This window comes from Rattus norvegicus, chromosome 8 (genome assembly GCF_036323735.1).
Source record: "Rattus norvegicus strain BN/NHsdMcwi chromosome 8, GRCr8, whole genome shotgun sequence".
Classification (NCBI taxonomy): Eukaryota; Metazoa; Chordata; class Mammalia; order Rodentia; family Muridae; genus Rattus; species Rattus norvegicus.
Genome location: NC_086026.1, coordinates 58447317 through 58472207, shown reverse-complemented (window position 1 = coordinate 58472207; position 24891 = coordinate 58447317). Strand labels below are relative to the sequence as shown.

Genomic DNA, 24891 nt, shown 5'->3' with positions numbered 1-24891 from the left:
GTGAAATAGAAAAAAATATTTTTCAAAGTTTATTTATCCTTTGAGCTAAAAAAACAACAACAACAAAAAAAACAGACAACCAAAAAGAAAATAAACACACACAGTCTTAAAAATTCATTTGGAAAGCCCTCAGATCGCCAAAGCAATGCCGGGCAAAAAGAGGTATCACCATATAAAATTTCAAGTTATTTTACAAAGCCATAGCAACAGAAAGAGGGATGAAGATCAGTGAAACAAAACAGAAGATCTAGAGAGAAACCCTCGCAGCTGCAGTCACCTTACATTTAACAAAGATGAAAAAAATGCACAGTGGAGAAAAGATGGCCTCTTTAAGAAACAGTGCTAGGAAAATCTGATATCCCTACACAGAAGATTAAAGTAAACCCTCATTTTTCATCCTGGGCAGAAATCAGCCTCACATCAACCAAAGACATTAATGTAAGACCAGAAGTTGAAGTGCTTAGAAGGGAAGGTAGGGAAATTTTCAATATATAGAATAGGCAAGGAGTTTCTGGATAAGACTCTAGTTGCTCGGGAAACAAAGCGTACAGAACGGGAGAGCCACTACCACTCTACATCGGATAGACGATTCACAGTTTGAATACAAAAAGAACTCAAAAAAAAAAAAAAAAAAAAAAACCAAACAAGAAACATTGGTGACGAAGCCCAATAACTGTGGAAGAAATGTACAATGCTAGGGTTTGGTCTGGAGCTGCTATGCATTCAAATGCTAAGTACCGGCCCCCCAAGACCTAGCTGCAGTCCCACAAGCCCATTTTCATACATCAAATGATGTTGTGTAAACATTGCTCCCCGATTTAAAGCTATTGGTTAAATAAAAGTGGCTACAGCCAATTACTGGGGAGAATAGAGGTGGGTGGGGCTTCCGATACCAGACTGGGGATCACAGGTAGGAAACAAGAGAGAATAGGAGGTAGGAAGCCGCCATGAGAGGAGACTGGCTGTAAGCACACGGCCGGGAGAAGTGCATCCTGAGGACAAGCTGAAGGAACAAAAGGCAGCCTTCAAGTTTTCAATTAGCAATAATCAAGCCTCGGATAAACCTCATTGGCTACGATACTGCCACTGCGCAAAGCTTAAAAGGCAGCCTTCAAAAAGACTAAGACAGCAAGTAACTTGGAGAGCGCAGCTGGGAATTAACCGTCTAGCCTATACAAAAATAGACTAGGGATAATTGCCTAGTAATTGTGCTAAGTTGATTAGAAAAAATCAATAGGACTCAGTCTCTATTACTGGAGGGCTGGCTGGGTCATAGGAAGAACTAATAAACTTATTAAATACCATTTACAATAATTCAACCTTATCACCATCAGAGAAACGCAAATAAAAACTGTGAGAGCCCACATTGCCCTAGGCAGCAAGGTAGTCATTAAGAAAACAAGCAACTGAGGATTGGAGAGATGGCTCCGTGGTTAACAGCATGGGTTGCTCTTCCAGAGGTCCAGAGTTCAATCCCCAGCAACCACATGGTGGCTCACAACCGTCTGTACTGGGATCTGATGCCCTCTTCTGGCACTCAAGTGCATGTGCAGACGGGGCATCCATATAATTAAGTTTTTATTTTGTTTTGTTCTTGTTTTTTGAAATCAATTATTTTTTAATTATTGGATTTTTAATTTACATTTTAAATGTTATCCCCTTCCCCGATTTTCTGTCCATAAACCCCCATCCCACCCCCCCCTTCTATGAGGGTGTTCCCCCACTCACCCAATCCTCCCCACCTCCAAGAAAACAACATTCACACCTTTAGGAGGTAAGGAGTTGGGGACAGATCTAGGAAGAGTTAGGGGGAGTAGTATGGGGATGGGTATGATCAAAATACATTGTAAGGCACTCTCCAAGACGTAGCACAAATGCTGTCTGTGAAGGGGAAGTAACAGCTGCTGCTGCTTCGAGACAGACAAAAGGGAACACATGGCTAGTGGGGATGTAAATCGGCCCAGCCTCCACGGAAATTAGCATGGGCATTTCCTAAAAATAAATAAATAAATAAAAAAACAGGCTTTCTAGATGGCACTTGGCTATTCTTGGATATCCACCCAAAGGTCACCGAGTCGACAATCAGACCTACTTGAACATCACTGTTTAGTGGAGCACCATTCATAACAGCTAAGTTATAGAACCGACCTAGGTGTCCCACACAGAGGACTAGATAGGCTAAGGTGGCACATATACAAAATGGAGTTTTCTTCAGCCACTGAGAGGAAGGGAGTGGTGTCTTTTGTGGGGAAATGGGCACAACTAGAGACAGTCATAGTAAGAGAATTAAACCAGCCTCGAAAAGACAAATAAGTATTTTCTCTCATTTGTGGATCCTACATTTTATATAATCACATAAGTTTGTATATGTCTGTATTAAAGTAGATCTGGGCTGGAGAAATGACTCTGTGTCTAAGGGCATGAGGACTAGAGTGCAGATTCCCAGGTGGGCATGACAACTTGGCTATAAATCTAGCTACAAGGCAGGGACAGAGCATCCCAGAAGCAATCTAGCTAGCAAGACTAGTCATACAGCAAATTCTAGGTATGACTGAGAGACCTTGCCTCAATGGATAACGTAAAAGAGCAATCAAGAATGATTCCCTCCAAAATAGTCCCATGCCTCCCCAAGCATGCATACACGTGTGCACATACGCCCCCACAGATGTATTCCCCCACACAAGTATATATACGCATGTTTTACAAAAATACGAAATTTGTATTAGTCCTTTGAGAATTTCTTACAGTGTACTTTGGTCATATTCATCTGCAACATTTGCATGTTCAAGCGAATGTACATACACATCTACACCATATGCATATACATAAAAAGAAGGGAAAAAACATTTTACTACAGCATTGTTTATAATGAAAAATTACTTAATGCAGACAAAATACTTTCTTGCTGTTGGTCAATCAGTCAGAAGTTACCAGCCTCATCAAAACCACAAGCTGGGCCCAATCTATAAATATTTTCCAGGCAAGCATGAGGACTTGATGTCAAACCCCAACACCCACCTAACAAACCAGGCATGCAGGCACCCACTTGTAACCCCAGTGACTGGGAGACAGAAGACAGGAGGATTTCCTACGCTTGCTAGCCAGCCAGTCTTGTCAAATCAGTGAGCCCCAGGCCAGTGAAAAGCCCTGTCTCAAAAATAAAGAGGGCTGGAGAGATGGCTCTTTGTTACAGGCACTTGCTGCTCTTTCAGAAGACCAGAGTTCAGTTCCCAGAACCCACATGGTGGCTCACAACTGCCTGTAATATAGCCCTAAGAGATCCAGTGCCCTTTTCTGGCCTCTGTGGACAATTGCACACACACACACACACACACACACACACACACACACACACACAAATAAAAACAAAAATAAATAATAGTAAGTTGGATAGTACTCCTGAGGAAAGACACACAAGGCAGACTTGTGATCTCTGCATGTCTGCTTATACACACATGTATACCCACATACTTGAAAACACACACAAAATGTGGTAACTTTTTAACGCAGATTCTCAGAGCCAGAACCAGACCAAATGAGTCAGAGTCTGCACTTTAGCAAGACTCCCAGGGGATTTCTATCACCTATTAAATATTCACCGATAGGAATCTCATTAAATGAGCTACAGTACCTCTATCAGATGAAGTTTTATATGTACCTATTAGAAAAATTCTAAAAACCTCAAGGGGCCAACATAGAACAGTTTACATTACAAACCATACTGTGCAAGATGGGAGGAGGCCAGAACAGCATCATCACATGCCTTCATTTATATGAAAAAAAAAATGGGTAAATGCATTACGCTTCTGTAATCTAATTGGTGACCTAATTGGTTCCATCCTTGCCCCAGTTAGGTCCAGATTTTCCTTTTACTCATTCCCTGTGATTACAGTGAGCACGGACTGTTCAGTGTCATCTGACTGAATGGCTAGAGAAGTTAGCTAAGGCCCTGTCTGCGTGACCCAGAATAAGTCACTCCATCGGCTCTGAGGCCCTTTAAGCCAACTCACTAACCTGCAATCTCGGTGGGTGAGAGGCAGTGACTAGAGATTGTCACGAGTTTGAGGCCAGCCTGGTCTGCACAGCAAGTATCAGGTCATCAAGGTTGTACTGCAAGAGATGGTCTCAAACAAGCAGAAAAAAATAGATAAAATGCATCCCAGAGCAAACTGATTCTGTCTGTACGGCACAGCTTTGTCTGGGTCGGAGACGTTGGGCATTGTTTTGCTGGACCCAGAGACAGAATCCAGAGGCAGAATAATCTAGTACTTAAAAGGCCTCTCCAGACTTTACCTCTCAAGCATGCACACACACACACACACACACACACACACACACACACACACACACCCCTTTGACATTTCCCTCCTGACAGCCCCACCCCCTTGAGTCCTCTACTGGCCTGTACCAGCTCTTCCCCAGACTCAGACAAAACAGATACACAGGAGGTCCAGCAGCCTTGCCAGGACTCGGAGAGGACTGAGGTGTCAAGTGGTCCTTTGTCACTTGCAATTTTCTCCTCCTGTGGTCAATAGTCATTTTATAAATGATGCCCTAATAGCCCCTAAGAGCTGACTCAGAGGTAAGTATTGATCAGGCCCTAGGAGATAGCTGCCCTGAGACCTGGAGACGGGAAGGAGGGTAAGGAGTGATTAAAGCCCAATTTACTTTCCCTTTTAGCCAAGTGATTAGCAAGAAGGATAGCTAAGCTGGCCCAGATCTCCAGTCCAACCTTGGCAATCAGCCCCACAAGCCAGGGTGTGCCCGCCCCCAGCAGCCCACACCTTGATGTAAGAGATAAGAAGTTTAATGTGAAAAGCCCAAGATAGCCAGTTGCAGATCCTTTTGAACTGATACGGTGTTCCCTTTCATGGGGCTGGTGTGACTTGAAGGCTGGCTCACCAGGTGCCTACCCGGTGCCCATAGAAGCCAGAAAAGAGCATCATGTCCCCTGGAGCCAGACTTGCAGGTGGTTATGAACCACCACCCAGACTCCGGGAGTCCAGCAGAACAAGTGCTTTAGCCAGCGAGCCGTCTCTCTAGCCCCAAACTGAAGACTTTGAAAGGCTGAGATAGTCTAAACTTTCTTTGAAGCATTCAGATCAAAATCCAAGTCCCTATGAGACCTCAAAATCTGTGACCTCAAGGGGCCTCAGTCTGTAAAGGAAAGTAATAGTCGTTCCTCTCCCACGCTGGGTTTGGTTGCTAAGATAACTGGAAAAGGGTGTTCCCAGGCATACTAACGACAGCATCAGGGGTGGATGGACTGCAGTGCCTGTGAGCTGGCTTTTGGCAATCTTAGCAAACAAAGATTTGATATTAATGAGATTTTAACCAAGTGAGTTCAACACGTTGATCGATCTGAGTGGACGCATGCAGTATGGAAGTCAGGTTAGAGCAGGCATGAGGAAGGAGGCGCACATCTGCTGAAGCTCGTGTAACTTTAAGGCTTACAGACCTTAATACCCAGGAGGCAAGAACACCCTTTCCTTTGAAGTCTATCCTCCTAGAGGTGGGTATGTTAACTCTCGGTGGCAAAGCATGCCCCCTTGATGCCAAGGGAAGGCCTGTGGTGATACAAAGCCCTACAGCTCTTCCACACTCCTGCCAGACACGACATAGGAGCAGATGCCTGCTCATAAGAACCGGCAAGAACCTGCCATGTCCTCTCATGTATTCTTATGCCAAACCAAGGAGCACATACATGGCTGTGTTGAGCTAGGGTACGAGTGAGGCAGATATGCAATGGCCTCATCTCCCCTTGCCCCTTTGGAGTTCTCACCACAGGTCTGAAACACGTTCCTGCAGTAAGAGCTCTGTACCTAAGGCTTGTGCTGGCTAGTGTGACCAGAGGAGAAATGCTACCCCAAGGAAGGGGGCGTCCATTTTGTCTTTGGACAAAGTCACTTTCTCCTCTCTGACTTTATTAGCAGGAAAACCAGCACGGTGGTCCTGTATGACACATGTGCTTGTTGTCCAGTTTAACGTACACAGCCAAGTGGTATCTCTCTCTCACTGTCATCCCCCCACCATCCAGTTTCAAAGCCCTCACTGTGCCAAGCAGAAGGCCAGACAGTCTTGTGGCAATGTACCTTCTAGGTTCAGCTCTGGCTGCTGTGACCGCTACCCTGATACCCAGCAGCTCAAAGAAGACTTCCCAGAGGAAAGGACACCTCTAGACACTGGAGGAGTAACTGAGCTTGGCAGGCAACTAAAAGACCTACAATACCGTACGAGTAGCTGGGTGCTGCCTACTGAGAAGAACTGTTCAAGAGAAACACTGGTTGTCCTTGTAAGATGGAGAAAGGATGTGCCAAGGGTTGGTGTACAAGAGAGCCATCTCAGCATCAACGGAATGATCTGAGGCATATTCAGACGCTGAATTTTTAAAATTATAACATTTTTATTAAATCGTTGCGAATTTCATACTCACATATAATGTATTTTGATTATATTCAACCTCAACACCTCCTAGATCTCCCTTCTGTTTACATATTTTTAGGGCCCACTGAATCTAATTTGTGATGCCCATATACCCATGAGTGTAGGATTATCCACGTGGTCTGCCTACCAGAGCAAAAAGAAAGCCCTCCTTCCAATCCCCCACTCTTCTCTTCCAGGCAGGAGTAGAGTCCATTCATCTGCCCCTGCCCCTGTCTCCGACATGTGTCCAACTGCAATTATCCTGTTCCACTCTGGCTCCTTCCTCATGCACCCACTAATCAGAAAGGAAACTGGCTTTGCCTCTCTACCAGTCACCAACTGTCCATAGCTCCTCAGGTAGTGCTAGGAGCTAGTGGGCCTCTCCACCATCCATGCCGAAAGGCTGACTTGAGCTGGCTCGATCTTGAGCAGGCACACACAGCTGCAGTGAGTTAATAAACGCAATGGCCCTGGCATGTCAGGAAGATACCATTTTGCCTTGATGCTTCCTGACATCTGGAACTCACAATCCTTGTCCCTCTTCCGTGATGTTTCCTGAGCCGTGGGTAGCAGGAGGTGTGATGTAGACGTCCCACATATGGCTGAGCACCCCTGACACTTAGTCTCTGTACTTTGACCCCTTGTAAGTTTCTATGTTAGTGTTGCTCACTACACAAGGAAGCTCCTCAAAAAAAGTTAATAATTTATGTGACCAATGACTGGTCTGAAAAGTTGCTGAAAAAAGTGGGGAACGGACAGTCGACAGACTTTTAATCACAGAAAGGTGGGAGGACAGGACATCTCTCTCCTCCGGGATTTGGTTAGATCACCTAACTCTAAAGGCTGCCTCACAGAACTCATCTAGTCTCCCCTGGATTGGGCTCCAGTATGCTCTTCTGGGTCTGACTGGGGCTGAGGAAGGAAAGGAGGAGTGTAGAAGAGAGGAAGACACAGCACCCTGACACTGAGGTGTGTTTTTATTACTATGCTAATGCTCCCCTAATTAATACCAGGAGGCTGTGACTACCATTTCACTGCTTTCACTCTGCTGATTTGCCCCTTGGGACAAAAGGAAATTGGAATTAAGAGGAGACAATGGAATTGCTGGCAGGATTATTAGCTTCAACGCAGCTAATGAAAAGCGTGGGAGGGAGGGGGAGAGGAGAGCCTATGGGGGGCTATGACTCAGGTTGGGAGCTGCCTGAGGAACTGGTTAGGAGAAAACCGTGCCCTCCTGAGCTCCAAGATCCTGTTGGCCAAGGGCAGAGGCTCTATGTGAGGCCTGATCCCAATGGGAGAAGACAGAGTTGGGAGTTAGAGACTTTCTCTAGTAAAAGGAGCACAGAGAGAGACAGAGAAGCCCCTGAGCCCCTGCGCCCCTGAAGAGGCAACCCAGGCACTGGATAGTACCAGTTGTCTTCTGGGCAGATGCAGAGTCCAGTTACTTGACCCAATAGGGACAGATGTAGGTAGGGCTTTTGTATCTCCAACGTGGGCCCAACTGAAATGCCGATTTCTCTCCAGGAGACAACAAAGTTCTGATCCGGTCCCCGTCCCCAGCTGCTCAACCACAGCTCAGGTCCTCAAAACTTAGAGGATTCAAAACTGACAGAGAATCCAAAATATTTATAGTCCAAAACAAAGAGAAGGCACATTCAGGACAAAACATCTGCAAAGAGTATACACTACACATTGTACACAGGTTCTTACATGCTCCTTGAGCATGCATAGCCCACCCACCCACATGTACACATGCACCCAAACGTGAAAGCACACAGGTCCACACACACCCAACCTGGCTTCACTAAGGTGATCATGACTGTCCTCTTTACAAATCTAGTCACAGACCAGCCCTCTTTCTATCCCGCTTTCTACTGCTGTAGGGCAGTTTACTGCCCCAGCCCCTAGCTTGTGGCCACCACTGCCTGCTTCCTGTATCACTGGACCACTTCCAGGGTAGGTAACAGCAAAAGACCCCACCAGTGGGATTGCCAGAACAATGTGTTCTGCTCCGTACAGCTATGCTCCAGTTTGCCCCCTGCAATAGATGCAAGACGAGGAGTTCAGAAAACACTATGCAGTTTCATTTCCAGGCTGCGTTTTTTTCCTTCTATGTAGCTCATGAGTCACTAGATTAGCACCTTTCCAATTACTGGGAGGCAAAAACCCTATTATCATAAAAACCCTCCCTCAGAATGACGGCTCTGTTCTTTTTGACGGCAGCAGCCAGTCCCACGGAGCTGCCGAGCTCAGCAAGCTGGGAGCCCAGTGTTCCAAGGAGCTTCATGTCCTTGTTGCAAAAGTGAACTTTGTAGAACTCTCTCACAACCTCGGCGGCACCTCACAGGCTCAGAGAGACATGCAACAACATCCTAAATAAGGTCTCTGAGGCATCCAGGAAGCACCTCCTGGTGCCCACACACCTCATATGCTGCTGCTTTGGACCCCCCACCCACACCCCTTTATAGGGTCCATGGTTCTTCCTGAGACAGAGGAGAACTACATTCAAGGAAGAGTCACTGGAGGTCCTCTCAAAGGGCCTTTGAGATCAAGCTAATTGGAAAGGGTCTCTCACTGAACCTAGAACCTACCGATTTGTCCAGACTAGAAGGCCAGCTAGCTTTATGAATCCTCCTGTCTTGGGTCTCCCCATTGCTATGATTACAAGTCTGCATCTACATGCCCTGATTTTTTAGATGCATTCTGTGTCCTCATGGTTGCATAGCAAGTATTTTACTGACTGAATCATCTTCCTGGTTCCCAAAGAATTACGTTCAAAATGTGCATGCATGCGTGTGTGTGTGTGTGTGTGTGTGTGTGTGTGTGTGTGTGTGCACATACATATGTATTGGCCACAAACAGGACATGAAGGAACCAAGCTGGTACTGACTGAAAAGCTTCTGTAGTATCAGAGAGTACTATGCAGGCTGCTGAGAGGAAAAAGTCACCCTCAATCTTATCCAGCCATGACCCCTGTGAATTTCAATAATGCCTGGCATGGCAAGATATGGCCATGGATGTTCAGATGTTATAGGTGTAACCAACCTCTTTCCGTTTGGATTTAAGGTCCACTACCCAGGAGGAAACACATGTCTGGTCCTGTAAATCTAGGCATGAAACCATGATTGGAGAACTCACAGATCCCAGGGGTGAACCTTCTCCTATTGTTCTGCTAAATGGTCACAGTATCAAACTGCCCTCTGAAGTCATCTACATTGACAGGTTAGTGCAACTCTCAGACCTCACCACAGAAGTTTCTTTATGAAATGAATGGTGGTCAACACAAACACTTGCAACTGATCAATGCATAGAAAATAAATGTCTGGCTGAGTGCTAAGCCACACATGGGACGTCTACATCACATCCCTCCCTAAGGACCATTTTGGAAGGGGTTAGAAAGACTGTGGGAGCTCGAGGTCTAGGAAGACCAAAGTGAAAGTGTCTTCTGCGCATGACAGGACCACGGCACTCATGAACTCATCAGCAGCTGTGTTTAACTGCGTGAGTCCTGCACAAGATCAAGGCAATCAGCACCCTACTGTGTGATATGAAGGGGTTCAGAAGCACCCCTCCTCACTGAGGAGCTATTGACAGTTTGCGGCTTCTGGGCGAAAAAGAATCAATTTCCTAAGGGTGTGGCTCCTGGTAGGTTGACCTCAGTGGATGGTCACACCCAGGAGTATATGAGCACCACAAATTGGAGGCAATGGGTTGTTTTTAAAAGGACACAAGGGGTTGGGGATTTAGCTCAGTGGTAGAGCGCTTGCCTAGGAAGCGCAAGGCCCTGGGTTCGGTCCCCAGCTCCGGAAAAAAGAACCAAAAAAAAAAAAGGACACAAAGTTGGGGAGCAGAGGGAAGTGGAGGTAGACTTGGGGGGAGTCAGGGGAAGGAGTGGGAGGATTCACGTGAACAAAATATGTGACATTCTCCAAGAACTAATACAAACATCCTTTAATGTGCAAGTGTGTGTGTGCACATGTATGCTTACAGTGCTCAGGTAGAACCCAGAGCTTCATGCATGCAGGAAAAACCACTGAGCTACACCTCCTAACGATGACGTTTACATTCTTTATGTCACATCTGAGCACTGAAACTCCAGCTCTAAATGGAAACAAAGCGATAGCTCCAGGATATACCAGGGACCACAGATTTCAACAACTTTTTAAACTTAGTTTCCTCTTGAGTAAAAAGGCCGTTGGTCATCAGGGTCATGATGTCTTCTTTATGGTCCAATCTGAAATGACGCATCGATTGATTGGGTTTTATTTCTATAAGATCTGTCTTCTCCAGCTCAGCGCATGTCACTAGTATAATCAGATTCCATTGCATTATTTAATTAGCTGGAACATTTAATACTCCCCCAACTTTTCCTTTGAAGTCATTTGCACATAAGTGCAACTCTACCAAGGAATAAAAGATCTCTATAAATATTGCAGTAAAATTTTAATTACACTTCAACTGCTCAGCAGATTTATTTGCATGAGTGGGGAAGTCTCTTCTCCTGGAATGCCTGGCTCGGTGTCTCAGCTCCTTCTTAAACCAGTAGTTAGCCAATCTTGCTTACCCATTAATAACTACCCTGCTTCTTGACAGGCCCTGCAACTGCTGAAGAATCTGACAACGTCCAGGGACAGACCCGGAGAGGGAGGTTTCAGAGTCCATTTCTGGTAGATTGAGTTACCTCATCTTCCCACCACACTCTCTGTGAATGAACCACAAATTTCACAGATAACTGTGCCATGAGAATGTGCGGCTGGATGGGAATTCTGCCCCCTGCTCCCTGTGCATTATCTAACCGATTTTTTGTATCAACACAGTACAAATGAATAATTAACAAATGGCAGGTGTGGGATTCAAATCCAGGTGTGTCTTGTTCTACTGTATAATTACTTCACAGTGAACTTCTATACCATCGGCCAATCTTTATCACCAAGTAAAGGATGATCTTTGTATCCATCCATGATCCTTTCTGAAGTTTCAGCCTCTAATAATTGCGGCAGTCTTTGTCATTTGTAAAAGATACTGTCTTAGTCAGGGTTTCCACTGCTCTGAAGAGACACCATGACCAAGGCAACTTGTTTAAGGGAGAACATTTAATTGGAGCTGGCTTACATCTCCAGAGGTTCAATCATGGCAGGAAGCATGGCGGTGTCCAGGTCAACACGGTGCTGTAGAAGGCGCAGAGTACTACATCTTGATCCGACTGCAGCCAGGACAGGGACTGGCATCCTCAGGCAGCAAGGAGGAAACTCTCAAAGCCCACTCCCCCAGTGACACACTTCTTCCAACAAGGCCACGCCACTTAATAGTGCCACTCCCTGGGCCAAGTATATTCAAACCACCACAGATGTTCTCACAGGATGCCGTCACCAAACGAGATGCGTGAAATCTGCTTCTGCTTCCCATCTCTCCTACTAACCGTCCTAGCCACTCTGATGTTATTTCCCTGACATGGTCCACAGAGTTCCATAATGAAGTTGGACGAGGCCTTAAGAATTGTGTGGGTTTAACACATTCATTTTACATCGGAGGAAAGTTGGATTTTGGCTCATGGTTGCTGGCTTTCACTGTGTGTTGCTTTTACATACCTGACAATACAATCCATTAGGGCAGGGTGCACATGACAAAGTTGTGCCCCTTGTGGTACATAGGAAGCAAAGACAGAGGTAGGGAAGACTAAGGTCTCAATAGCTCCTTTAAGGACACCCTGCCTCAGCCTGCTGGGATTACAGGTATGTGCTACTGTGCCCAGCATGAAAGTATACTTAAAAAAAAATTGACTCATATCTGTAATCTCAATGCTCAGGAGACTGAAGCAGGAAGATTGCCAGAAGTTCGAATCCACCCTGGGCTAGAGAGAGAGTTCTAAGCCAGCCTGGACTACAGTGCAAGTCCCTTTCTTTAAAACAAACAAAAACCAGGAAAAGGCCCTCCAGCACACATTCATGACTGGCCTAATGCTTGTTCACGCTCTGATGTACAGAGCATGTTGTCAAGATGATCTTTGAGAAAAGTCTACCCTGACAATCCCACTAAAAACACAGGCTTGGAGTAAATGTTGCTAAAATAGAATCAGGAACTTCTTACATTTATAAATGTATGATTTGTAAAAGGATACATCCATGGGCAAAACAGAGCATTGAGGAAAGATATTAATGCAGAAATGGACAGGTATCACAGAAATGCCTACTGTATGTGAATATATACTCTCGAGTCTGGGTGCTTTGCTCCAATAACAGGCAAGAACACGAATACTGGGTGCACTTTTACAAAATTATGTTGATCTAATTATGTGGAAATTAAAACAGAGAAATATAATAAATTCTTACTAAAGTCAGGAAAAAGAGAAAGAAACACACACAGGTCTGCCTCAGGAAACATCTGGCCTCCATTCTGCAGTGCAATCGCTCAGCCGATCCACAGAAGGCCAGAGAACCTTCAGAGGTGTCCAGGCAGGTGGAGAGAAATGACCCCTTCCCTTTCCAGGCTGCAGAAGTCTGCAGCATCCCTGTCCCCTGTACCCAGCACAAGAGAGCATGAGCTTAGGGAAACGCTCCCACCCACACCCAGAGCTTCCAGACCCTGACCTTTGACCTGTGCAGTGGGGGGGTGGAGGCGCCTGGGGACAGAGCACTTCCAGTCTCTGGCTGTAATTACAGCTAATTGAGTCTCAGCTGATGCCAAAATTGGCTCCTGGTTGAATTCAGAACTTTTGTTTAATTAATTATCATTCACCTGAACAGTAGTGCGGCTTCCCTTAGATGGAGGTTAACTGTTTCCTCCCTCCTGAGATTCTGGGCTTCCATTAAGCCTTGAACTCTTCAAGGAGGAGATCTGCTTCCAGAGAGGCACCTAGCTCAGGTTCCAAAGATGAGGTAAAAGGCCAAAGACTTGGGAGAGTGAAAAGGCATTCCAGGTTGGGAGAACACATCCTGAATATGCAAAGAGCCCTGGGGTATAGAGATGGTGCAATGGCCAAGGCACCAGCCGTGTAAGTGACAACGCCATATCAGAACTCCAGACTCACTTAAATGCTGGGCTTGGCAGCACAGTTGTACGCAATGACGCTCTCTACGGGGAGATGGGCGGCAGTCAGGAGAATCAGCAGAAGCGTCTAGGCCAGCTAGCCTTGTGTCTGCACCAGCAAACAAGAGACTCCGTCCCAAACAAGGCAGAAGGCGATGGCTGACACCTGGGGTTGTTGTCGGATCTGCACATGTGCACACACATAAAAATTTTTCACAATGCAATAAAAAGACAATAGCCTAAATAAAATAATAAGCAAAAATGTAACTAGACAGTTTTATGTGTTAACATTTGTATGTGTTCTTGCCTTTTTTTTTCCTATTATTTACAACTTTCTAAGAAGACTATAATCTTAAATGTAATTTGGGAAAGGTTAGTTTGGAAAGCCTCATGTGTAATGACATCATGGTGAACTTTATAATTTAGTCCACAGGCGATGATGTGCAGGCAAATTTAAGACATGTGGTTTTCCAGAAGACAAAATGCAAACATGTGTGAATCTGTTGTAAATTTTACTGACAAAAATGTGTCATGCATGATTTGCCTGTAATCCTAAACCACATTCTATTAACATTTCAGCATAACCTACTTTTATTGATATTTGTTACCTTCTTGTGCCCCTAGTCAATCTGTGACTCTAGTGAAGTTGTGCAGTTTCAACACGATCGTAGACATTCTCGTTTTTGTTAACAAGTAAGGTAAAAGCAGAGCTATAAAGCTATGAAATATGACATTACTTGTTTGTAGATGGCATGATTGATCTCATTGCTAAATCAAATAGCAGTTTCCAACAGCATCAACTGTTTCCTAAACTTTTGTACTATTTAAAATGTAACGGGGGCTGGAAGATACTGCTTTTCTTACAAGATCTGGGATCTCGGTTTGGTATGCAGAACTCACATCTGAAAATATATTTATTAACTAATTAATTTCAAAAGCACAGCATGGTTGCACATGGTTGTGATCTCTGCACTGGAGAGGAAGGGGTGGATGGACTCTTAGGACTAGCTCCAGCCAACTTAGATAACTTTACAAGTTCCAGGTTGCCTTTCTCAAAATAAGGAGAACTACACTTGAAGAATGACACCCAAGGCTGCCTTCTGCCTAGCACATATGTGTGCATGCACAAACACATATGAGCATGCACACAACGTAACAGCTATAGAGACGATGTGCTTTTACATTTAACCGCCACCATTAACATTTTCTTTCTCACTCTCCTAATTCTTTATAAACACTCCCACTTGACCTTTCTTTTTTTTCTTTTTTTTTTTTTTTTGGAGCTGGGGACCGAGACCTTTCTTTTTAAACAGAGTCTCATTATGCAACCCTGTCTGACCTGGAGCTTGTTATCTATATAGTAGACCAGACTAGCCTAGAACTTACAAAAATCTGGCCTACCTCTGCCTCCTGACTAATGGTGTGCACCACCATGCCCAGCCTACACTGTGACCAGTTTTTATGCTACTAACCTCATATCACTGAACATAGACTTATGTTATGGTTGTCAGAGCCATTATACAGTATTTCCACATAGATCTAGTAGGCATGACTAAAATCAAGAACACAGATATAGGAAAGGAAAAAAATGAGGCAATGTGATAGTCAAAGCTAATTGTCAATTTGAGTAGACTGAGAGACATTAGACTAGAGAACTAGCCTAGTAAACTAGAAGATTGATAAAGGGTCTCTGGCTGTGCCTTGGTTGGGTAGGGGGTCTTTCCAGAGACAATCAGAAGGTGAGCTCTCTCACCTAATCACATGTAATTCACTAACGAAATAAAAACGTAGGAGACAGCTGGGCATGAATGAAGCCAGGTGTAACTTTAAATTTTTTCAAACCTTATTTTTAATGATGGTTCTTAAACCATCCTTGACCTCCCTTGTAACCCATCACCCTCCAGAGGTAGAGGGAAAAAAAGGATGCGGGGTGTGGGGAGGGTTGGAAATGAACCTGTTTAGAAAGGTTCTTTGGAGCAACTCCCATCTGTATTATCTGGAAATCAGCAGTTCAGTTTACAGGTTAGCAGCAGCAGTTCAAGCCACTCACAAACACTTCATGGATACACCAGCAGTCCAGTTTGGTAGAGTTGGGTTAGCAACAGCGGTTACACGACCTAGCAAAGACTGTCAGACCTCAGCCTTGGCTTAAGTCAGCAGGAGGGACCAACAGGAACACCAGGAGAAGTTCTCAGCTGTGCCTCTCTCAGGGAAGCAAAGATCAGCAAAGACAGGAGACCAACAAGCACTGCACAGCTAGCTCTATAAGCAAGCCTAGCTCGGCCCCCATCACTGTCTGTGGAGTTCTATTTATACCCTCCAAACATCACGTGTCCTCCACAGGTCTTGCCTTAGCACATGCATCTGTCTCAGCTGACATAACTCTGCTAATCTAGTCAGCCCCAGTCCTCAGAAGCAGCAAGAAACTGCAACACACCACTAGAAGTTTTTTTGGTGTTGCTCTCTATGGAGTCCCCACAAATGCAGCTCAACTACACAATGTAAGGTGGATCAATACATGTGTATTGTTAGCAAAGAATCTTTCATCACGTGTCCTTTCACGTGTGTGTTGTAGCAGAATAACCTCTCTCCTGTATCTGCTTCAACAAAACATTTCTTCATGAGTCTGCCTTAACCTTTCACACCTGTGTCCACATTAATGAGGCGTTCCTTCACATGTTTGCCCCAGCAAAACACCATCCAACCAACTTTCCAAAGAAGCCTTAAGTTTCCACTTCAGCCAGACCTTCAGTATATTGATCCTGGAGATGGCTGGACAGGGGTGAGGCCATGCCTTCAGATGATAGATCCTGAAGACAGCTGGGCAGGAGTGAGGCCATTCCTTCAGAGGATAGGTCCTGGTCCTGGCCCATTCCTGTGAGATCTCTTTGCTTCCTGGCTGACACAAGGTGAACAGTTTTCCTCCACTGTGACCTTCCTCCATGATATTCCTGTTCTTCCATGGACCTAAAATCAATGAAGCCCAGCTGACCATGGACTAAAACATGAACCAAGTAAACATTGACTCCTTTATGTGAAGTTACATTAAGTATTTTGTCAGAGTAATACAAAATTTACCAACATCAGAAATGATACATTTTGAGTATTTAAACTTTCCCTTTTTAATAGACTTTACCTTAGTCTAAAGTATATATAATTTATATTCAGAAGTGTCTATGTTTAATAACCAGCTTACAGAATTATTTGTATGAGAAGAATCCAGCACACCACTATAGTTACAGAATAATCAGCTGGATGAATGAGAATTGGAAATAGGATATATATGAGTCAAGGTGTAGATATGGCAGTTGGGAGATGCAGGTCAGTGGCATGCCTGCCACTCAAACATAAAGATTTGGGTCTGTATCCCCAGCATCCGCATAAGATAAGTAAACATGTTGCAGTGTAGATCTGTAGCCTTAGTGTCAGGGTAGGGTAGGAAACAGTGGACTCTCTGGAACTCCCTGGCTGGCCAACCTAGCCAAAACAGTGAGCTCCAGGTTCAGGGGGAGACCCTGTCTCAAAAAAAAAAGAGTGGAGAGCAAGCAAAAAAGACTCCTGCACCAGCCTCTGGCATCCCCTCACACATACACACATGTGCATGCATATACAAGTACACACAATGCACAGACATACACACACACACACACACACACACACACACACACACACACACACACACCCTGGGCTCTCCCTTTCTAGCTGCTTTGGAAGACGCATCATGCTATAGCCAGATTTATTTTCAGAAGGGGAAGCTAGTAAAAGCATGGGAAAAAGAATGTTTACAAATCTTGGGTGGTCACAACAGAGAATTTATAAGAATCTGCTAGGTTCACTTCTTTGTATCCGCTCTGAGATATAAATCTACATAATTGGCAGGCCTCCACATGTTCTAGTTCTCTAACTCCAGTACCAAGGACAGGTGATACCATGTGACCCCGGTTTAGCCAATCAGAATTCACCTGGGCCGTGAATCAAAGAGAATGTTGATTGTGTCTGCAGAGATGGCAGGCTGGGAGGAGGGGCTGTGATGGCCACAAGCTCCAGTGATGACAGTTCTGTGGTCACACAGAAGGAGACCACAGCCGAGGTCTGAATTGCTCTGGCAGCTGGGTCTCAAGCTCTCTCTAGGCTGTATTGGCTCCTATCTGATGGCTGAACCCAGGCACCATCTTTTCCACCAGTTCTGACAACTACAAGATATTTGTTTACAGAATTCATTCTCTGTATAACTTAGCCAGAATCCACTGTGTCTTTTGCAGTCACAAGTCCTAATTGACATGGAAGTCTAGTGTCGCATGTGGGGGGAGGGGAGGTTCTGGATTGACAAGAATATAGTTTTACTTCTTTCCATTCCATTTCACTATTTCACCTTATTTTGGCAATGCTGGGGTTTGAACCCAGGATCTTGCATGTGAGAATTTTACCTCAAAGCTTCATTCCCCAGCCTCCACAGTTTCATTTTTATGTACTTGGTGAAATTAAAGCCACTACCAAACTATACTTGGACCTATTATACGGAAGTGTCCTGTGAAAACTGTACATGGTTAGTCATGTGACTCTGCCAAATTAAAATGCACATTGTGACATGCTGTTTTGATGCGTACTCCTCTGATTATTAATGAGTCTAAGCATCTCTTTCTGGGCTTATTGACCAGTCTACCTGTGTTCTTCATTATTAGGCTATGTCCTTTGTTGTGGTTCTTAAGCTGTTTGATTTTGCTCCTTTGATTTATAATAGCTCTTCCCTTTGTCTAGGAGATATTTTGACAATGTTTTCTCTAAGTGTTGCCTCTGTAATAGAATGAGTTGTCAGGTTTTCCTGTAGTTAAACTGTCAGCTTTTCCTCTCTTTGGCTTTTGATTTGTAGCAAACCCTTCCGTTTGCAAACTCTTTCTCTGTTACAAATTTTGGATATATACTTCATAGGTTCAAATCCTGCCTCTGCTCTCTGCTGGATCCATGCTCATTTTCTCATCTGGAAAACAGATGAGGGCTCCTGATGTAAAGAATCCTCTGCAACTGTGTGGTTTATACTTTTGAGATTCTTCTTGCTACAGCCCAGTTGATTTTATACACATGTGTGTATATACATATATATTTTATATGGATGTATGTATATACATATGCATTTTACATATATGTGTGTATATACATATATATTTTATATACATGTGTGTGTCTAATCCCTCTGGAAGAAATCACTGTGTGTGGCCTTGGGTAAGGACGTGCATAAGTTTCCCAGGAATGATGTAACAAAGTGTAACAAACAAACTGGATGCTTTGAAACAACCTTTTCCAAAGCTACAGGTCCAAATTCAAGTAGTTGGCAGTGTTGGCCATTCTTCCTCTAAGCCTCTGTGTAGACATTGTCCTTGCATCTCCCTGGTGGTGGCAGGCATCCCTCTCTTGCAGCTGCATCACTCTAATCTCTGCCTTTGACAGTGTTCTCCCTGCATGCTTCAGCTCTTCATACGGTGCTTTGCTTTTATAGGTCACCAGTTATCTGGACTAACACCCAGTCTCTGTATCACCGGGATTTCCCAGAAATTGCATGAATATGTTGGTATGTTGAAACACAGATAGACAGATAATACATAAGGATAGATAGATGATAGATAATAGTACTGTAGATACATGGAAGATAGATTAACAGATGGTGAATAGATAGATAGATAGATAGATAGATAGATAGATAGATAGACAGACTGTTATTGTTTGCTGGTGCTAATAGTGTTTGAGACAGGGTATCACTATGTAGCCCTGGCTGGCTCATCATGTATACTAGGCTGGCCTCAAACCCACAGAGATCCATATGCCTCCTGAGTTCAGCCTAAAGCCGTGCATCACCACACTCTCCCTAGACTATTGATTTGAAGGAACTGGGTCCAGTGGCTGATAGGGTGCTGCAGAGCAAAGAACACCAGCAGGTTGTTGATGTTACAGTCTTGAGACAGAGCTACTCGTCCTCCTCCAGGAAATATCAGATTTGCTCTCAAGACCTTTAACTTACTAGATGAGCACCAGCCACAGAGTATAATTCACTTCATTTAAAGTCAACTGACTGAAAGATGAATCATATCTTGCAAAGAAGAGAGACATACAAACATAATTCCACCTCTAACAACAAAAATGACAGGAAGCAACAATCGCTGTCCCTTAATATCTCTTAAAATCAATGAACTCAATTCCCCAATAAAAAGACACAGACTAACAGACTGGATATGTAAAGAGGACCCAGCATTTTGCTGCATACAGGAAACACACCTCAGAGACAAAGACAGACATTACCTGAGAGTAAAAGGCTGGAAAACAACTTTCCAAGCAAACAGTCCAAAGAAACAAGCTGGAGTAGTGATTCTAATATCAAATAAAATCGACTTTCAACCAAAAGTAATCAAAAAAGATAAGGAAGTATACTTCATATTCATCAAAGGAAAAATCCACCAAGATAAACTCTCAGTCCTATGCTCCAAAGTTAATGGCACCTATATTTATAAAAGAAACCTTACTAAAGCTCAAATCACACATTGCAGTGCACACAATGATAGTAGGAGATTTCAACACCTCACTCTCATCAATGGACAGATCATGGAAACAGAAATTAAACAGAGACATAGAGAAACTAACAGAACTTATGAACCAAATGGACTTAACAGATATTTATAGAACATTTCATCCTAAAACAAAAGGAAATACCTTCTTCTCAGCACCTCATGGTACCTTCTCCAAAATTGACCATATACTCAGCCACAAAACAGGCCTCAACAGATACAGGAAGATAGAAATAATCCCACGCATCCTATCAGATCACCATGCACTAAGACTGGTTTTCAATAACAACAATAATAACAGAAAGCTCACATATACATAGAAGCTGAACAATGCTCTACTCAATGATAACTTGGCCAAGGAAGAAATAAAGAAAGAAATTAAAGACTTTTTAGAGTTTAATGAAAATGAAGGCACAACATACCCAAACTTATGGGACACAGTGAAAGCAGTGCTGAGAGGAAAACTCACAGCTCTGAGTGCCTCCAAATAGAAACTGGAGAGAGCATACACTAGCAGCTTGACAGCACACCTGAAAGCTCTAGAGCAAAAAGAAGCAAATACACCCAAGAAGAATAGAGGCAGGAAATAATCAAACTCAGAGCTGAAATCAACAAAGTATAAACAAAAAGAATCACCAAAACCAGGAGCTGGTTCTTTGAGAAAATCAACTGGATAAACCCTTAGCCAGACCACCAGAGGGCACAGAGACAGTATCCAAATTAACAAAATCGGAAATGAAAAGGGAGACATAACAACAGAAACTGGGAAATTAAAAAAATTATCAGAACCTACTACAAAATCCTATATTCAATAAAAATGGAAGATCTGGAGGAAATGGACAATTTTCTACACAAATACCAGGTACCAAAACTTAATCAGGACAAGATATCCCATAAACCCTAAAGAAATAAGAGTCATTAAAAGTCTCCCAAGCAAAAAGAACCCAGGACCAGATGGGTTTAGTGCAGAATTCTATCAGACCTTCATAGAAGACCTAATATCAATACTGTCCAAACTATTCCACAAAATAGAAACAGAAGGAATACTATCCAATTCCTTCTATGAAGCCACAAATATGCCTATACCTAAACCACAAAAGACCCAATAAAGAAATAAAACTTCAGATCAAATTCCCTAATGAATATTGATGCAAAAACACTCAATAAAATTCTCACAAACCGAATCCAAGAACACATCAAAATGATCACCATCATGATCAAGTAGGCTTCATCCCAGGGGCGCAGGAATGTTCAATACACAGAAATCCATCAACATAATCTACTTTATAAACAAACTCAAAGAAAAAATCCACATGATCATCTCATTAGATGCTGAGAAAGCATTTGACAAAATTCAACACCCCTTCATATTAAAAGTCTTGAAAAGATATGGAATTCAAGGCCCATAACTAAACATAGTAAAAGTAGCCAACCAGTAGCCAACATCAAACTGAATGGAGAGAAACTTGAAGCAATCCCACTAAAATCAGGGACTGAACAAGGCTGCCCACTCTCTCCCTACCTATTCAATATAGTACTTGAGGTCCTAGACAGAGCAATTAGACAACAAAAAGAGGTCAAAGGTATGCAAATTGGAGAGGAAGAAGTCAAATATTACTATTTGCAGATGATATGATAATATACTTACGTGATCCCAAAAATTCCACCAGAGAACTCCTATAGCTGATAAACAACTTCAGCAAAGTGGATGGATATAAAATTACTCAAGCAAATCAGTAGCCTTCCTCTACTCAAAGGATAAATAGCCTGAGAAAGAGATTAGGGAAACAACACCCTTGACAATAGTCACAAACAATATAAAATACCTTGGTGTGACTCTAACCAAGCAAGTGAAAGATCTGTGTGACAAGAACTTCAAGTCTCTGAACAAAGAAATCAAAGAAGATCTCAGAAAATGGAAATATCTGACATGCTCATGGATTGGCAGGACCAGTATAGTAAAAACGGCCATCTTGCCAAAAACAAGCTACAGATTCAGTGAAAACCCCATCAAAATTCCAACTCAATTCTTCATAGAGTTTGAAAGAGCAATTTGCAAATTCATTTGGAATAACAAAAATACCAGGATAGTGAAAACTATTCTCAACAATAAAAGAAATTCTGGGGGAATCACCCTGATCTCGAGCTGTATTACAGAGCAATCATGGTTAAAAACAAACAAACAAACAAACTGCACGATATTAGTACAAAGACAAGCAGGTAGATCAATGGAAGAGAATTAAGACCCAGAAATGAACCCACACACCTATGGTCACTCAACCTTTGACAAAGAAGCTAAAAGCATCCTATAGAAAAAAACAACATTTTCAACAAATGGTGCTGGTTCGACTGGAGGTCTGCATGTAGAAGAATGCAAATAGACCCATCCTTATGCCTTGTAAAAAGCTCAAGTCCAAATGGATTGAAGACCTCCACATAAAACCAGATACACTGAAACTAACAAAGAAAGTGGGCAAGAGCTTCAAGATGGGCACTGGGGAAAATTTCCTGAACAGAATATCAATGGCTTATGCTCTAAGATCAAGAATCAACAAATGGGACCTCATAAAATTGCAAAGTTTCTGTAAGGCAAAGGACACTGTCAATAGGACAAAACAACAACCACTAGATTGGGAAAAGATCTTTACCAATCCGACATCTGATAGAGAGCTAATATCTAATATACACAAAGAACTCAAGAAGTTAGACTCCAGAGAACCAAATAATCTGATTAAAAAATGGGATACAGAGCTAAACGAAGAATTCTCAACTGAGGGATAGTCAATGTCCAAGAAGCACCTAAAGAGATGTTCAACATCCTTAGTCATCAGGGAAATGCAAATTGAAACAATCCTGAGATTCCACCTCACAGTAATCAGAATAGCTGAGATCTAAAACTTAGGTGACAGCAGATGCTGGCAAGGACATGGAGAAAGAACATTCCTCCATTGTTGGTGAGATTGCAAGCTGGTACAACCACTCTGGAAATCAGTCTGGTTGTTTCTCAATAAACTGGAAATAGTACTACCTGAGGACCCAGCTATACCACTCCTGTGCATATACCCAAAAGATGCTCCAACGTACAACAAAGACACATGCTCCACTATGTGCATAGCAGCCTTATTTATAATATCTAGAAGTTGGAAAGAACCCAGATGTCCTTCAACAGAGGAATGGATACAAAAAATGTGGTACATTTACACAATAAAATACTACTCAGCTATCAAAAACAATGACTTCATGAAATTCATAGGCAAATGGATGGAACTAGAAAATATCATCCTGAGTGAGGTAACCCAATCACAAAAGAACATACATGGTGTGCATTCACTGATAAGTGGATATTAGCCCAAAAGCTAGGAATGCTCAAGAAACAAGTCACAGACCACATGAAGCTCAAGAAGAAGGAAAACCAAAGTGCAGATGCTTCAGTCCTTCTTAGAAGGGGGCACAAAATACTCATGGGAGGAAATATACTGACAAAGAGTGGAGCAGGGACTGGAGAAAAGGTCATCTAGAGATTCCCATATGCAGTCACTAAACCCAGTCACTATCGCTAATGCCAAGAAGTGCTTGCTAACAGGAGCCTGATATGGGTGTCTCCTGAGAGCCTGTGCCAGAACCCTACTGATACAGATGAGGATGGTTGTAGCTAACCATTGGACTGAGCATGGGGACCCGAATGGGGGAGTTTGTGAAAGGACTGAAGGAACTGAAGGTGTTTGTAACATCATAGGAAGAACAACAATATCAACCAACCAGACCAGAGTTCCCAGGAACTAAACTACCAACCAAAGAGTACACATGGAAGGACCCATGGCTCCAGCTGCATATGTAGCAGAGTGTGGTATTGTCTGGCATCAATGGGAGAAGCCCTTGATGCTGTAAAGACTCATTTCCTCACTGTAAGGGAATGCCAGGGGGTGGAGGTGGGAGTGGGAGCATCTTCATAGAAGCAGGAGGTGGGGGTATGTGAGGGGAAAGAGGATAACATTTGAAATGTAAATACATAAAATATACAATTAAAAAAACTTTTAAAAAAGGAAAAGAAAATGTCTGAAATTAGGCCACAGACACATTTTATTAGGTATTACAGAAAGAAAAGAAAAGAAAAGAAAAGAAAAGAAAAGAAAATTGAGCAAGCCATAGGGAGCGATCCTGTAAGTTGCATTCCTTGAAGGTTTCAACTTCAGTTCTTGCCTCCAAGTTCCTTAAAGACAGACCATAAACTGTAAATCAGCTAAACCCCTTTCTTCACATTGTAGAGGAGGAGGAGGAGGAGGAGGAGGACGAGGATGAGGACGAGGACGAGGAGGACAAGGCCAAGGAGGATGAGGAGGACGAGGAGGACAAGGACAAGGAGGATGAGGAGGATGAGGAGGATGAGGAGGATGAGGAGGAGGAGGAGGAGGAGAAGGAGGAGGAGAAGGAGAAGGAGAAGGAGAAGGAGGAGAAGAAGAAGAAGAAGAAGAAGAAGAAGAAGAAGAAGAAGGAGGAGGAGGAGGAGGAGGAGGAGGAGGAGGAGGAGAAGGAGAAGAAGAAGAAGAAGAAGAAGAAGAAGAAGAAGAAGAAGAAGAAGAAGAAGAAGGAGGAGGAGGAGGAGGAGGAGGAGGAGGAGGAGGAGGAGGAGGAGGAGGGGGAGGGGGAGGGGGAGGGGGAGGAGGGGGAGGGGGAGGGGGAGGAGGAGGAGGAGGAGGAGGAGGAGGAGGAGGAGGAGGAGGAGGAGGAGGAGGAGGGGGAGGGGGAGGGGGAGGGGGGGAGGGGGAGGGGGAGGGGGAGGAGGAGGAGGAGGAGGAGGAGGAAGAAGAAGAAGAAGAAGAAGAAGAAGAAGAAGAAGAAGAAGAAGAAGAAGAAGAAGAAGAAGAAGAAGAAGAAGAAGAAGAAGAAG

The 24891-nt window shown here is 43.6% G+C and overlaps 1 pseudogene; it reads right to left on the bottom strand.

The window, feature by feature from the left end:
• Window positions 1-1024: 1024 nt before the first annotated feature.
• LOC120094541 (U4 spliceosomal RNA) lies at window positions 1025-1098 on the bottom strand (annotated as a pseudogene).
• Between the last annotated feature and the right edge of the window lie 23793 nt (window positions 1099-24891).